This window comes from Phoca vitulina, unplaced genomic scaffold (assembly GCF_004348235.1).
Source record: "Phoca vitulina isolate PV1807 unplaced genomic scaffold, GSC_HSeal_1.0 scaffold2, whole genome shotgun sequence".
Lineage (NCBI taxonomy): Eukaryota > Metazoa > Chordata > Mammalia > Carnivora > Phocidae > Phoca > Phoca vitulina.
In genome coordinates this window covers 16,455,857-16,466,990 of record NW_022589705.1, presented here as the reverse complement: position 1 = coordinate 16,466,990, position 11,134 = coordinate 16,455,857, and the positions used below count along the sequence as shown (strand labels likewise).

Sequence of the window (11,134 nt, the reverse complement as noted above, 5' to 3'; positions counted from 1 at the left end):
TTCACATTTTCAATTGCTCCAACTTAAAGAAGCAGCATTTTAATATATCAAGGTCCTGCAAATTTTGGTCAAGAAAAAGACAACTTATGGGTACCCGGATGGCTCAGTCGGTTAAGTGTCTGCATTCTGCTCAGCTCATGATCCCACAGTCCTGGGATCCAGTCCCGTGCGGGGCTCCTCCTTGGCCGGGAGTCTGCTTTTTCTTCTCCCTCTCCCCTACCCCCTCTGCTCATGATCTCTCTCTCTCTGATAAATAAAATCTTAAAAAAAAAAAAGAAAAAGAAAACTTTTTTAGCCTTTTTGCTTGCCCTTGCCACTGTGCTCCCTGGTGTGCTGTCGTCTTGAAGACCAGCCTACATTTCCAGGCCAGGATGCAGTTCCCTGTACCTGCAGGGTGCAGAGCAGGGCTTACTATCAAGGAATTGTGTTTATATGCACATGAATGATTCAGGCAAGACACTTGTCTTTGTTTTGCCTAACTCAGAACACACTCAGGGTACAGAAATGTCCTAGTTACTCTCTACTGCCTTTAAAGAATTTTTTTTTTAATTTATAATTTTTATTCAGCTTTTTTAGTTGTTCTTAATGGAATGGTTCCTCTGACATAAGCTACTCCATCATAGTCAGAAGCAGAAGGTTGCCATCTCCCAAATGTGAAATTTTAAAATGAAAACATAATATCAGGATTTTTAAAATACTATACCACAATGTCTATTTTGTATTTGAGTAAGTGTTAATGAAATATCCTTTTTCTCTTATTTTTCACTAAACACATATGTTTTAATGTGTGACAAGTGGACAGATCATGGAATTTTTTTTTTTTGAAGCATGGGAAATAATTTTTGAATGGATGTAACATACCAATCCTATGATAGCTACCTTTTGGTATTTCTACCAGAGACCACTCATATTGTATATGTCTAATAAAGTCACACATGTGTAATTTTTTAGAAGTTCTGTGTAATCAAGTCACTGTTTTAATTAGCATTATAACAAAGTTTTTCTGACCTGATAAAGTTAAAATTGTGATCATACGTTTGACAGAGAAATTATTTTAATCAGAGCACTTGATTCATATTAGTGGGTTCATGGCAGTTGTTTAAATTGGCTAAGTATATAAGGCTAAAATAAAGAGAGAAAAATATAACAAAGGAAGAAGAGGGACCACAGAACACAGACAAAATTGTTTGCAGAAGAAATACTGTGTATTACAAGATAACCATCAGCATTAACATCACTTAACATGTATTGACTTTTCTAGAAATTTAGTGCTTCACATTCATCGTGTAATTTAATCTATATAACAAACCTACATGTTAATTATTAGTAGTATAGATTTATAATTGGGGAAGCAATCTCAGAGATTAACAGATATTGCATGGTAGAGCTGGTATCTAAACACAATTCTGACTGTCTTGGCTTCAAGATGAAGCTGGGGCTCAGGGCCCAAGAGTCCCTGGCTCTGGGGGGTCCAAACAGACCAGATTAAGTCACTTGCCATTGACAAAATCCAAAGACAGAGAGGTGAGTGGTGGTGAAACAAGAAAGGAATTTATTTCGGTGCGGCCAGCATCAGGAAGACATAGGACTAGTGTCGCGAAGTGTGTCTCCAAATTGCTGAAAAACCTTCTAGGTTTATATAAGGAAAATGTGCGACAAAGGTCAGTGGGTATGTGCAGTTGGGCAATGAAAGTCAGGTTGATCATGGTCTTGGGGTCAAACAAGTGGGGTCTTGCTGGTGCCAGGGGAGGGGTAGTTTCGGTTCTCGTCCCTGGACGCTTTGCCTGCTAGGTCTTCTGCCTGAGTTAAAGAGAAGCTGGAAAGAAGAACTTGATCATTGGGGCGCCTGGGTGGCTCAGTTGGTTAAGCGACTGCCTTCGGCTCAGGTCATGATCCTGGAGTCCTGGGATCGAGTCCCACATCGGGCTCCCTGCTCAGCGGGGGGTCTGCTTCTCCCTCTGACCCTCCTCCCTCTCATGCTCTCTGTCTCTCATTCTCTCTCTTGCAAATAAATAAAAAAAAAAAAAAAAAAAGAAGAAGAACTTGATCATTTAGAAAGTACACATTGAGGTAAGAAATGGAGGCAGTTAAGGGAAAAACTGGGTCCTCTTTCAAAGGCATGTTTTTTAATTTGTTTTTTGTTTTCTTTGTAGTAGTAAAATGACCACTTAGCTGCTACAACTCCCTGCAGAAGTAGCTCAGAGAGTGGGTTTAAATGAACCTAAGATGTTTGAGTAACATGTGAAAATCCCAATCAAAGATACTGGGTGGGATGTTGTCTCAGGAAGGTAGGGCTGGACTCTAATTGCAAATGAGAAATCTTAAATACCATCCATTTATTCATTCATCAGTATTTATTGAGTGTTCCTTGCTATGTAACCATTAAACAGTCCAGATTTAAGTACTCAAAGGGAATGTTTCTCAAGCTTGCAGTATAGTCAGTAAAATCGGGGAGATGTGAGATCTTAATGATTCTTAATTGTTCTTAGTGAAAAATAGAAAAATAATAGAATGGTATTATTATCAATGAAAATTACAGAATAGATCAAACAGCATCGAATAGATCACATACAAGCTTATTTCACCTAATAAGGTCATTGTGTGTGTGTGTGCGCATTTATGTGTGTAAATTTTTGTTTATGCTTACACATACACACTCATACATGTGTTGCATCACAATGGAAAATGTTCTTTTTTTTCTTGTGTTTCTCAGTCAAAAAATTGAAAAACCATTTTCTAAGGAACACCAAAAGATTATCTACTCAGAAACAAGAGTCTACAAAATTTAACACTCAAGTACTGAATGTTACATCATAGAATATTTGGAAAATTAGTACTGTAGAGAGTAACCAGTGATCTGGCATGATGAAATTTTCCGTATTGCAGTCTAAAAAAGGAATTTAATCATATTATTTCACTTGCCTTAATAATCTGGCTTCAAAAATAGAGACTTTAAAAACAACTTCCTGGTTGTGTCTCTGTTTTTATGATTACTAATAGCAAATATTTGTTATTTTTTATGGAAACAATCCTAATCAGTCAATCATACCTGCTTTTAGCCTCCTTCTAAGAAGCCACAAACAAGCTATTATAGATAGAAGGGCTTAAAATAAATTTATTTGATCTCTTTACAAAAATATTTACTTTGGCTTTTTTTTTTTTTTTTTTAAGGAATCAATGAAAGAAAAATTTCCCTCTATGCCAAAGCTTCTAATTCACATTATTATTTTTTCATGCCGGTGATTTGGGGTATTTGGGATTTCAGCCATTTCTGATTAAAAGTCTTCTAGTGATTAAAGTTGACCTGAAAACTTGATGGCTTGCTTATTTGTTTGCAAGCTGGTAGCATTTCTCTAATGAGCTGTGAGTCTTGGGACAATAATGTATTTATTGGGACCATAGTCACGTAGTCACATCATGAAAACTATTTATTACATGCTGTTTATGGTACTGTAAACTTTTTTTTTCTTTAGGTTTTAAAATAGGAAATAGTTGGCTGCAGCAAAATTTTGAAGTAATATTGCTTTCATGTAAGATACACTGGCTCTATTCAGTACATTATTTCATCTATAAAATATTCAACATTTAAAAATACCTGTCCTGAATCACAAACAACAGAATTCATGATATTCAAAGGAAACCTTAGGAAAATAAATTACTATACAACATAGTTATGATACTAGACTCTTCAAAAAAGATGGAAGGGAAACAATGTGATCTGTTGGTCCAAACAGAAATTGTTGAAAATAGTATTTCACATAAAAAGACTTAGTAAAACATTTAATAATATTGATCTCTCACTAGAACATAGATTAAATAAGCCTGAAGCTTTTTTTAATATGTTTTAAATAAACGATTTCATATATATATTTACATATAATATATTTATATATAGTATTTAACATAACTGTCAAATTAGTGGCTTAAGCAGTATCATCTTAAAATAATTCTTGAGCCTGGATTCTCTTGTCTTTGGAGTGATTGTGAGATAGAGAAGCCGAAAGGACTCCATTTTAGAAAGGCACCATTTCTGCTCTTTTTCTGCTAGGCCCTATTTACTCATGTTCTCTATTTCAACTTGCATCTGAGTAAAAACTAAAGAAGTTATGTTCCCAGTCAAGGAGGAAGTAAGAAAGTGAATCATTCTCCCAGTTTTGTCTTAGGCTCCCAAACACCTGATAATATCTAAGAAGTGCTGGATCCCAAACATGTTCAAAGACATTAGCTTTGAATGAATCTGGCATCAATACCCCCTACCTTTAGTGATTTATGGAATAATACTTATTATTCATCTGACACTCACCTTTGATCAGACCCTACCCTGGATTCCTGGAGAAACACATAACCTAGACCCCTTTCCAATATAAATTCCTAACCCCATGCACTGGGGAGACTCATTATTCTTTCCTTTCCAAGTCTCCCAGACACTGTCTGCTATTCTCTGTCATTCACACTATTCATTAAACTCTGCTTTCAGTCTCTCTAACTTGTGTCTTATTTCTATCCTGTGAGAAGCCAAGGACCCTCTTGGTGGTCCTGAGGGACCCCACTCTGAGTTCTCAGAACCAGCCTGCCTGCATCCATTGCATGTAGTTTTACAGACTACATATTTTACAAGGCATCTAGCTTGAGAGATGTAGGGGGTGGGGTAATCCAGGTGGGGCTGAAGCCATGATTCTCTTTGATAAAAAAGATTTACCTCTAGGCTGACAGAGGCCTTGAACAACTTCTTTTTACTGGTCTATATGTTCTTCTATTTCTGATCCAGAAACAATAGGTTTGAATGGAAAGGCATTACTCTTAGCATGACCACTTTTGCAAGAGGACTATAGAAAAGGTCTTAGGGTAGATTTATTATAATTCAAGTAAAAAAAATCATGATTATGCATATTATCAATACATAAAATATTTAACATTTTTTTCTTTAGGGTATATGAACATGTTTTTAACAAAGAATTCTTTTTAAAGACTTTATTTATTTGACACAGAGAGAGAGGAAGAGAGCAAGCACAGGCAGGGGGAGTGGCAAGCAGGGGAGAAGCAGGCTCCCCGCTAAGCAAGGAGCCCGATGTGGGACTCGATCCCAGGACCCTGAGATCATAACCTGAGCTGAAAGCAGACGCTTAACCGACTGAGCCACCCAGGTGCCCCAACAAAGAATTTTATTTTAAAAAACATTTTTAGGGGTGCCTTGGTGGCTCAGTAGCTTATGCTTCCAACTCTTGATTTTGGTGTGGGTCGTGGAGCCTGCTTGAGATTCTCTCTTCCTCTCCCTCTGCACCTTCCCCCCTAAGAAACAAAACAAAACAGAACAAATTTGTAAAATACAAGTGTTTTCATATGTCCCACAATGTATAATAAAACCAATTTTCCATTCCAGAAATTGTTTCAAAAATATATTTCAGGGGCATCTGGGTGGCTCAGTAAGTTAAACATCTGGCTTCAGCTCAGGTCATGATCCTAGGGTCCTGGGATTGAGCCCCGCATCCTAGTTGGGCTCCCTGCTCGTCAGGCAGCCTGCTTCTCCCTCTCCCTCTGCCCCTCCCCCTTTGCTCATGCTCACTCTCTCTCTCAAATAAATAAAATCTTTAAATACATATATACATCAAACTATATGATATATATGATATATATATGACATATATATGTCAAACTATATGATTATATGTCTTATATGATTAAGACAATCATAGTCTAGATGATCACAAATGATTATAATTGTTTCATTGGATTATAAATACTTATGAAATTTACATCTTATATGCACTCTCAAAATGTAGATCTTCCCTATCTGTAGCCTAGCAAACAAATTTCACATACAATAGATTTTTCTTCTAACTTTTCTGTATTGATGAAACAACCTGATCTTTACCTATGTAATTTATTTATACAGACATATTCCCAAATCTTTTTTTCTTTTACCAGTCAGACCTGCCATTCATACCATTTGCTATTATGCATTCCACCCTCAATAGGTCATTCCATCTATTGATTCACAGAACTTGCTTGCTTTTGTCTCATGTGACTCTACAACCTATAAAACCTGTACAAACAACCTTTGAAACATCTTTATCCTCTGCAGTAGGGACAACTACAGACGGTATTGAAAGTAAGTGTGTACTCTTGGTTTACATGACCTCTTTTGATTTGCTTGTTTATTGTTGATGTTTCTTGGAGAGGAAAAAAAAAACAGAGTGGAAAAGCAGAAAATACAATCAAGACTCATTTCTCTCCATCCAAAATTACAAACGCTGCCATTTACACTTTAACCTAATTCTTGAAAAACAAAAACAACATGAATATATTGAGTTCCATTTAATTAGCTCTCCAAGGCAAGTGCCATTTTGAGTTTGTATTTTCTAGTTTTTTTTATCCATTTACTTTTTTTTCCATTTAAGACATTTATTCAAACCCATCAGAGAAATGGACAGCGTGGGTCTATAACAAAGTGCCATGTTTTAAAAGCATAGGTCAGTAACTGTATATGAGAGTGTACACTGCTACATACAAATTAACTGATCAGAGCACAACTTTTTTTTTTTATTGTTCAACTTTTTTTATTTTTACCTATCTGGAAGGAGAGACTTGGTATATCATTTAGTTTGAATCTGCTTCATCCTATTTACTAGTAAGGTTAAGGCTGAACATTTTTTCATTTAATTTATGGGTTCTTTACATTTCCTCTTTTTTTATTTTATTTTATTATTTTTTATTATTATGTTATGTTAATCACCATACATTACATCATTAGTTTTTGATGTAGTGTTCCATGATTCATTGTTTGTGTATAACACCCAGTGCTCCATGCAGTACATGCCCTCTTTAATACCCATCACCAGGCTGACCCATCCCCCCACCCCCCTCCCCTCTAGAACCCTCAGTTTGTTTCTCAGAGTCCATAGTCTCTCATGGTTCGTCTCCCCCACTGATTTCCCCCCCTTCATTTTTCCCTTCCTACTATCTTCTTCTTTTTTTTTTTTTAACATATAATATATTGTTTCAGAGGTACAGGTCTGTGATTCAGCAGTTTCAGCAGAGCACAACTTTTCGATGTTCAAAACAGAATAAGGTTCCCTGTAAAACAGTACCTTTGTGACATTTTTAACTTTAGTATTCTTCTCCTTCTTCTTCACCCTCTCCTTCAACAGAATCCACACCAACCTCTCATAATCCTTCTCAAAGGCAGCCATGTCCTCGCGGGCCTCAGAAAACTCTCTTTCCCTCATGCCCTCACCCACATACTAGTGAACAAAGGCACACTAGGCATACATCAAGTCAAATTTGTGGTCCAGGTGAGCCCAGGCCTCAGCAATGGCTGTGGTGTTGCTCAGGATGCACACAGCTCGCTGTACTTTGGCCAGGTCTCCACCAGGTACCACAGTGGGATGCTGGTAATTAATGCTGACTCTGAAGCCAGTGGGGCACCGGTCCACAAACTGGATGGTACGCTTGGTCTTGATGGTGGCAAGGACACATTGACATCTTTGAGAACACATCCCCACAGTACAACAAGCAGCAAGACATGTATTTACCATGTCAAGGGTCACATTTCACCATCTGGTTGGCTGGCTCAAAGCATGCATTGGTGATCTCTGTTACAGAAAGCTGTTCATGGTAGGCTTTCTCAGCAGAGATGACAGGAGCACATGTAGCCAGAGGGAAGTGGATGCAGGGATGGGGCATGAGGTTGGTCTGGAGTTCTGTCAGATCAACATTCAGGGCTCCATCAAACCTGAGGAAAGCAATGATGGAGGACACAGTTTGACCTATCAACTTATTCAAGTTAGTGTAGGCTGGGCATTCAATATCGAATTTTCTACCACAGATATCATAGATGGCCAAATTGTCTACTGTGAAGGCACAGAGTGCTCCAGGGTGGTGTTTGTGGTGAGGGTTGGAATTGTAGGGCTCAACCACAGCTATGGAAACTTGGGGGGTTGGGTAAATGGAGAACTCCAGTTTGCACTTCTTGCCATAAACTACAGAGAGATGTTCCAGATGAACCTGGAACCAGATCCCCCTCCAAAGCTGTGGAAAACCAAGAAGCCCTGATGACCTTATGCACTGGTCAGCAGCCAGTTTCCAAATTTGGTCCAAGACAAGATCAATGATCTCTTTGTTGATGGTGTAGTGCCCTCAGGCATAGTTTATTGGCAGTATCTTCCCTGCCTGTGATGAGCTGCTCAGGGTAGAAGAGCTGAGGGTAGGTGCTAGTGCGAACTTCATCAATGACTGTGGGCTCCAGGTCTGTAAACACTGCCCTGGGAACATGCTCCCAGCATGAAGAAGGTATTGAAAGAGTCATCTCTTCTCCAATGGTCTTGTCACTTGGCGTCTGACCATCAGGCTGGATGCCATGTTCCAGGCAATGGAGCTCCCAGCAGGCATTGCCAGTCTGGACACCACTCTGGTCAACAAGGATGGGGATGCGTTCACACATGGTTGCTGCTTTGTGGCAGCCAAGCAGATGGCGGAGAGAAAAGGGAGAGGTTGCTACTTTTTACAGGGTGACTCTTAGGTGGTAGATGATGTAAGAGAACCTATCTATTTATTTTTTAAATTAGGATAAAAAATACATACATAGAAAACATAAAATAAAATAATGTGCACTTAAATGCCTGATTACAAATTGAACACTGGGTAAACATCTCCTAGGTCAAAATATATAACATTGTTAGAATCTCAGAAATTATTCCTAATTGTCCCTTTTCCATAGCATCTTACTCCCTATAAAATACCACTGCTCTGACTTCTGTGACAATCATTCCCTTGTTTTGTTTAGTCTCCATCTATGCATTACAAATAGTATAGACTAGTTTTGTCCATTTTTTAAAATTTTTATTTTATTTTTTAAAGATTTTATTTATTTATTTGACAGAGAGAGAGAGAAAGCACACACAAGCAGAGGGAGAAGTGGGCAGAGGGAGAGGGAGAAGCAGGGAGCCTGATGCAGGGCTCTATCCCAGGACCCTGAGATCATGACCTGAGCTGAAGGCAGCCACTTAACCACTGAGCCACCTAGGCACCCCTGGTTTTGTCCATTTTTTAATTAAAGATTTTATTTTTAAGTCATCTGTACACCCAGAGTGAGGCTCGAACTCACAACCCCGAAATCAAGAATTGCATGCTCCACTGACTGAGCCAGCCAGGTGTCCCTAATTTTGTCCATTTTTGAAATTTATATCAATGGAATCATATACCGTATATTTTATGTGTCTTTCACTTGACATGATACTATTTAAATTCAAATGCATAGTTTACACATTTCCTTGCAATATTGTGTGCCATTTCATGAATATACAATTTAATTATTTATTATTGACAGGGATTTGGGTTGTTTCATTTTCTCAATATGACCAACATATGTATCCTAGGGTAATTGTGCATTCATTTATCAAGAGTGTACACTTGGAGTAGAATCATATTTGATAGGATATGTGAATTTCTAACTTGACCAGACAATTCCAAACTCATTCCTAGTCAATGTGCTAGTTTATACTCCTACCAGCAGTATATAAAAATTTCTTTGCTCTACACTTTTGGAGGAATAGAATTATTTATAATTTTAATGTATTAAATATATGTAATAGATACTGATTACAGTGAGTATGAAATGCTATCTATTATAGTGTTACTTCGCATTTACTTGATTGTTAATGAGATTAACTGCATTTTAATGTTTCCCCTATGAAATACTTTAGGACTTTTTCTGAAAATTATGTAAGATTTTTACTCATTTTTCTGTTGGATTATTTCTCTTTTATCATTGATTTGTAGGATTTCTTTATATATCCTAGATATTGATTCTATATTTGTGTTATATAACTACAAATATCCTCTGTAGTTTATTTTTTTATACATTTACATACCTTGGTTTTTCCATCGATGGCAGATAGTCCTGATTCCCAAACTGTCCTGAGGCACTCCAGGATACCTCATTGATTTCACAGGTGTGCTCCAGGACATTTTACATTTTCAAAGGAAATTCAGCAACACAGAACACCTATTGAACATTGTGTAAAATACTTTCTTGAGGAAGTTTACAGTTTCAGTATTATATTGTGCTACATTCTTTTGGATGATAACATGTTTGCTAAGCTAGGTTTCTGGTGTTTTTTTGTGGTCAAAAGAAACCACCAATCTAGACACAGACCATACACCCTTCCCAAAATTAATTCAAAATCAATTATAGATATAAATGTAAAACTTAAAACTATAAAACTCCTAGAAGATAATATAGGAGAAAACCTAGATGACCTTGGTATGGTGATGACTTTTTAAGATACAACACCAAAGGCATGATCCATGAAAGAAAGAATTGATATGTTGGACTTCATTAAAATTAAAAACTTCTGCTCTACAAAAAACAGCATCAAGAGAATTAGAAAAGTTCTAATTCTGGAACTTTTCTGGGAGAAAGTTTTACCAAAGACACATTTGATAAAGGATTGTTATTCAAAAAATACAAGGAATTCTTAAACTCAGCAATAAGAAAATAAAACATCTAAGTTAAAAAATGGTCCAAAATCCTTAACAGATATCTCACCAAAGAAGATACACAGATGGCAAATAAGCATATGAAAAGATGTTCCTCATCATATGCCATTAGGGAAATACAAATTAAAACAATGAAATACCACTACATACCCATTAAAATGGCCAAAATCCAGAACACTGACAAAACCAAATGCTGGTGAGGATATGGAGCAACAAGAACTTATTCATTGTTGGTGGGAATACAAAATGGTACAGCCACTTGCAAGACAATTTGGTGCTTTCTTACAAAACTACTCTTACTCTTGCCATACAATCCAGCACTCAATACCCCTTGGTATTTACCCAAAGGAGTTAAAATCAGCTGTCCATGTATAAACCAGCAAATGGAGGTTGATAGCAGTTTTAACTATAATTGACAAAACTTGGAACAACCAATATGTCCTTCAGTAAGTGAATAAATAAATAAACTGTGGTACATCTAGACAATGGAATCTTATTCAGATCTAAAAAGAAATGAGCTAGTGGGGCACGGCTCAGCCCGTTAAGCATCCGATTCTTGGTTTCGGCTCAGGTCATGATCTCAGGTCCTGAGATGGAGCCCTAGTTGGGCTCTGTGCTCCACAGGGAATCTGCTTAA

General features: G+C 37.3%; 1 pseudogene; it reads right to left on the bottom strand.

Annotated features, from left to right (window-relative positions):
• Positions 1–7,107: 7,107 nt before the first annotated feature.
• LOC116643600 lies at positions 7,108–8,440 on the bottom strand (annotated as a pseudogene).
• Positions 8,441–11,134: the final 2,694 nt, after the last annotated feature.